Raw genomic sequence first — 6,318 nt, forward strand, 5'->3', positions numbered from 1 at the left:
GGATTCTGTGTCTCCCTCTCTCTCTGACCCTCCCCTGCTCACGCTGTCTCTCTCTGTCTCTCAAAAATAAATAAAAGACATAAAAAATATTTTAAAATAAAATATTATCATTGTTTCCATCAAAACCCTGGTTGAAATAAGATGACACTCAATTTGGGTAATTTGGTGGAAATTTTAACATACAGATTATTACAAAAGGTTTGGGTAGAATGTAAGGAAATCATAGGGTTAATGAAATACTCCCAGACTAGTAACAATGAGGCATTTTTACCATTCTGAGGCCTAATGAGGCAAGAGGAGAAAACAATTATAAATGAGAGTGAGAGATTTCTTCGTGGAGAAGGCTACATCTCAAAAGTTATGGCCTTCAGCTGACAGATGAAGGCAGTCCATGGTGAACCCAAAAGTGCAGAGCTTGGGAATAAGTTCCCTAAGTTTATTTTCTTCCCTCCCTCTGATACCCTGCCCATAATCCCCAATGGCCTAACACAACCCAAACTCAAAGGGCAAGGTTACTGACAATTATGGATTGAATTGTGTCCCTCAAAAAGATATATTCAAGTCCTAACCCCTGGTACCTATACCTTGTGAATGTAATAAATTTAAGATGAGATCATACTGAAGTAGGGTGAGCTAAATGCAATATGACTGGTGTCCCTATAAATAGGATAAGACACACTGACAGAAACACTGTGGAAAACGTTGTGTGAAGACCAGCAGAGGTTAGAGGGACACATCCACAAGCTAAGGATGGCCCAGCAAGCAAACACTGGAAGCTAGGAGAGAGGCATGAACAGACTCTCCCTCCAAACCTCCTGAGGAAGTCAATCCTGCTAACACATGGGTTCCAGATTTCCAGCCTCCAGAACTGTGAATGAATAAGCCACCTGGTTTGTGGTATTTTGTGATGGCAATCCTAGGAAACTAATACACTGACTGATGTCATCCATGGAAGTCGGCTCCTAAAGTACAGACAGAGCAAAGACAATGGAGAGCATATATGGAAGGGCAGACAGAAAGGATCCAGTACAGACTGTTTAATATCCTTCAGAAATTCTCCTTTGATTAGAGATAATGGTCCACATTTCTGACCTGGAAGAGGAGACCCTTCGTGATCTGAGCCCATTTGCCCAGGTTGCCAAAGTCCTCTTCTGCAGCTTTCTCCACCCCACTTTGGACCTACCATCCAACACTACCAAACTGTCAACTGTACCATACCTCCTCTCTTTGGCACAAGGCATTGCCTCCACTGGGAACTTGAATCCACCCAACTGTCTTTTGAGAGAGAGCTCAATTATCTCCCTCTGTGAAACCTTTCCTGAATCCTCAAAGCAGAGTTGATCTCTTTGTAATGACTGACCCTCATGTACTGCTTTATCATTGCCCTTTTCTTACTGTCATGTGCAGTCAACCCTTGAACAATGCAGGTTTGAACTTCATGGGTCTACTTTTATGCAAATATTTTTTCAATTAATACAGTACAGTACTATAAATATATTTTCTCTTCCTTACGATTTTCTTAATAACATTTTAGTTTCTCTGTTACTTTATAAGAATACAGTCTGTCATACAAATTGCACCAAAATATGTGTCGAATGACTTTACGTTATCAGGAAGGCTTCCGGTCAACAGTAGATGATTAGTGTAGTAGTACAGTTAGACTTGGGGGGGAATGAGAAGTTATACAGATTTTTCACTCTGCAGGCATGTGTTGTTTAAGGATCAACTATACTGTTCTTTTTGTATCTGTCTCCTAACAAATAAATGCTGAGTTACTGAGAGGAGCCCTGGCTTGTGTAGCTAAAACACTGCCTGATCCAAAGTGTTGTTAAATATTTGATGGCTTAACAGTGGCCTCACCAGCTGACCTTTCTTATCTGCATTCTTCTACCCATATGCTTTCTCCTGCCAACATGATAAACACCCTCAGATTCCCTCAGCCATGCAAATGAACAAGGACAGGCCACCAACAGCAAGAAATCCATATGGCAAATAGAGTAAATATGCCTCTACAGTAACTGGGAACCGTGTGTACTGGTTGAAAGCACTCTCTCTGACCTGGATTACAATCCCAGTTCTGCCATGAGCTGTGGGGGCTTGGTCAAGTGACTTAGCCGAGCCTCGCTATCCTCATCCAGAAAATGAAGAGAAAGGTAATGATAGCACCCACCTTAAAAGTGAACAGAGAGACAATATAGGATGTTATCTACCCAGTAAATTATTAATAGCTGACAAGTCCAAAGACATTTTCAATTCTCTGACATAAAGGATTTGAAACCTATTGCCTGGCTCTCTTCCCTCTTGCCTAATCAGAAAGGATGACCTTTGCTCTCCATGAATTCTCTGGTAGCACTTTCCAGTCAGGATCACTCTTTTGTCCTCATGACCCCCACCAAATCAGGCCTATTGCCACCATGATGGCTGCCATCACCACCACACCACCCCCTACTCCAGTGGCCCCTACAGAAGGCAGCAGGTAAATGTCAGCAAAAAAGGAATCATTCTCAATCATTAGGAGTGGAGCCCCTCATGTATCTAGGTTTTTACCAACAACATCACCCAGTAGAAGGGGCACCTAATTCCAAATCTTCAAAACCAACTATAGCTGACCAACAGGAGCAGCGCCATGTTTAAGTTATCTGTGTCCAAGTTCTTGAAGGAGAAAACAGAACTGAGATGCCTTTATTATCTCGTTACATGTAATGTTGAGATTTTTTTCCCATGTATTCATTTTTAGATGAGAAACCAAACTCAGAGAAGTTCAGTAATTTGCCCTGATTCACAGAGCAAGTGAGAGACAGAATAGAGATTTGAATCCAAACATATGCACCCCTAATGCCTTGAGATTGAGTTGCCTTGAGGGATAACTCCTCCAATTCACCCCTTACTGCCTTGATTTGCTTATGGATGAAGCCCAAGCTGGACACTTCCTCCCTGAACCTCAAATAGACTTCTAAATATAGTACTTACACACATTCCAGGGCCCGAGTTCCTGAAGGACAAATGTATCATGAAAAGGCCACTGCAGGGGCACCTGGGTGGCTCAGTAGGTTAAGCATCTGACTCCGGCTCAAGTCATGACCTCATGGTTCATGAGTTTGTGTCCCACATCAAGCCTTCAGGCTCTGTGCTGACCACAGGAAGCCTGGAGCCTGCTTCTGATTCGGTGTGTCCCTCTCTGTCTGCCCCTCCCCCACTGGTGCTCTGTCTCTCTCTCTCTCTCAAAAGTAAATAAACATTTTTAAAAAATTTTTAAGACAAAGAAAAGGCCACTGCAAGTGAACATTTTAAATGGGAATCAAAATTTCATAGTAAATAGTTGGGGAAGGGGAGAATTTAGGTTTTATCAAGACCTAAATTTGAGAAATAAAACCAAAATTTATAAAAATAAATTTTCTTAGCCTTGTATTCAACCAAATTTGATTATAATTGTAACTATGTACTAACAAGAACTGCCCAGTTATCTGACAATTTATAAAACAGCAAGAGAGAACATCTTCCACCTCATACGTTCTCGTAACATTCTTCACTTCATGTTTGACTTCCAAAGCAAAATTACAAGATTGGTCATGTTGTAAAAATTTCCAAAGTTTTCATTGATTTTACCAAGTAACCCTTGTTTTTTCTTAAATTTTTTTATGTTTATCTATCTTTCAGAGAGACAGAGAGACAGAGCACGAGTTGGGGAGGGGCAGAGAGAGGCACAGACCTAGAATCTGAAGCAGGCTCCAGGCTCTAAGCTGTGAGCACAGAGCCCAATGCAAGGCTCAAACCCACAAACTGCGAGACCATGACCTGAGCCAAAGCCAGACGCGTAACCGACTGAGCCATCCAAGCACTCCTATTTTTATTTATTTTTTTAAATAAAATGAAACTCTTAATTCTTTCGCATTTAAATCATTCCCTTTTGAAACTCCCATCAATCTGCTTGTCAGTTACCTCTATTTTGTTCTTAAAAATTTTTCCCTGACTTAAGTCTGCTAGATCCAGATTTGCCAATGGCTTAGCAATTCTCCCATACTGTCTTTATCAACTACATGAAGCCCTGTCACTTGACTTGCTGTTACATATTTTGCGTTGTCTGGTATGCAATGCCAGATGATGATTAGCCACTGACCACAAAGACAATGATGAAAATAATACAGGGTAGACTCGCCGGTTGAGTAAGTATATGTGTTTGAGAGAAAATAAAACTTTTAAGTGATCCGCTAATTCATGAATTCATTCAGCAAACATGTATTGAGCACCTACTATGTTCCAAGCACTATTCTAGACCATTTTGTTACTACGGAAGTGACAAGAAAGAAAATCCTTGGCTTCATGAAATTTATAATCAAGTATGAGAGGCAGAAAATGAACAAAAAAGTGCTGGATAGTGAGAGGCACCATGAAGAAAAATAAAGTATGTTTAAGAGACAGAGTGATGCGGGGTTAACTAGAGTGCTCAGACAGGACCTCTTTGAAGAAGTCACTCTTGAAATGTCCTTAGTGGAACCTGAAAATGTGAGGATGTGCCCCATGTGAATGTCTTACAGAAGGGTGTGGTTTCAAGCAGAGGGATCAGCAAGTAGGCTCAGAACCATCTGTGTTAAAACAGCACTTTCCAACCTGGTTCACAGTGTGACACACATAGAAAATGCATGAGTTCTCCGGTAGTGCTTTCCAAATAGAAAAACAGGCTCTCTGGAGCACCTGGGTGGCTCAGTCAGTTGGGTGTCTGACTTTGGCTTGGGTCATGGTCTCGTGGTTCCTAAGTTCGAGCCCCACATCGGGCTCTGTGTGGACACCTGAGAGCCCGGAGCCTGCTTCAGATTCTGTGTCTTTCTTTCTCTCTGCCCCTCCCCTGCTCACACTCTGTTTCTCTCTCTCTCAAAAATGAACATTAAAAAGAGAAAAAAGAAAGAAGGAAATCATGCTATTTTGTGCCACACCAGGATAAAGTGAAACGGGCATAATTCCTAATGAATATTTTTAAGAACAATCTCTTCATGAAAATCACTAGAACCTGGTGTGAAAATAATGTGAGAGCATTTTATAGTCGTTCAGAAAATCACAACAGCTGAAATATTTATTTTAACTTTTTATTTATTTTTGAGAGACAGAAAGAGACAGAGCATGAGCAGGGGAGGGGCAGAGAGAGGGAGACAGAAGCAGAAGCAGGTTCCAGGCTCTGAGCTGTCATCATAGAGACTGATGCTGGGCTTGACCCCACAAGCCATGAGATCCACCTGAGCCAAAGTCAGATACTTAACTGGCTGAGCCACCCAGGCACCCCTAAAGTTGAAATATTTAAAGAATGTAACACCTCCTTCTTTTCTTTCATTGATAATCATAACATTGAAAGATTTTTGTATAAGAATAGATTTGAGTCCATTCAAACTTTTTCAAAACAAGTAATTCAAAAAAAGACAGCTCAAATTGGGGTACCTAGCTGGCTCAGTTGGTGGAGTATCTGACTCTTAATCTCAGGGCTGTAAGTTTAAACCCCATGTTGGGTGTAGAGATTACTTAAAAAATAAAATTTAAAAAATAAAAAGACACAGCTCTAATTAGTAGGAGTATACTTGATAAGAGCATTCACCCCACAGGAAGCTTGGAAGCACAAATGCACAGAACTAGCTATTGTATGTAAAGGTAGGAATTTCAGCCCTCTGTTGGGAGCCGCACCTGCCAGGAAACCCCCACCCACTCGCTACCCCCTCTACACCCCAGCCACCATCACCACCTTGATCATTCACCCTACCAACTCCATTAGCAAGTCCACAGTCCCTTGTGCACGGTGAACAATGGCAAACTCTGCAGATCCTGCTAAAGTAAACGCCTGACGGTTCAGCTCAAATGTAGCTCTACTTGCTGCTAGAGGGGACAAGGCCGAGCGTGCTGTCAGACAGGCTGCTCTCAGTCTCAGGGTCCTGACAGGCACTCTGGCTGCCCCTGTCTCACCTGGCCAAACAAGGCGGGGGAGGGGGAACAGTGGGTGCTGATTCGAGCACAGGCAGAGTGCTGTTAAGATCAGTTTCTTCAGCACAGTGGGTAGAAGCTTTGTATTTAGCCTACCAGTAAGGAGAAAATGTAGCAAAGTGGAAGGGATGGGGAAAGAGAATGAAAGGAAATGAACACCCATAGGAAAACATTTAGTGAAAATTTCTGTACCATGACATTTCACTTTCCTACATGGTCTCATAACTTGAGAGATTCAGATAAATCCCCAGGCAAGAAAAGACTTGTGATTATGTCTTTACATCCTTCTAAGTTATGCACTCTGAACAGAAAGTAGCCTGATTGAAAGGCAGTTCAGAGGCACCTGCGTAGTTGAAT

The sequence above is a fragment of the Suricata suricatta genome, chromosome 3, assembly GCF_006229205.1.
Source record: "Suricata suricatta isolate VVHF042 chromosome 3, meerkat_22Aug2017_6uvM2_HiC, whole genome shotgun sequence".
In the NCBI taxonomy this organism is placed as follows: Eukaryota; Metazoa; Chordata; class Mammalia; order Carnivora; family Herpestidae; genus Suricata; species Suricata suricatta.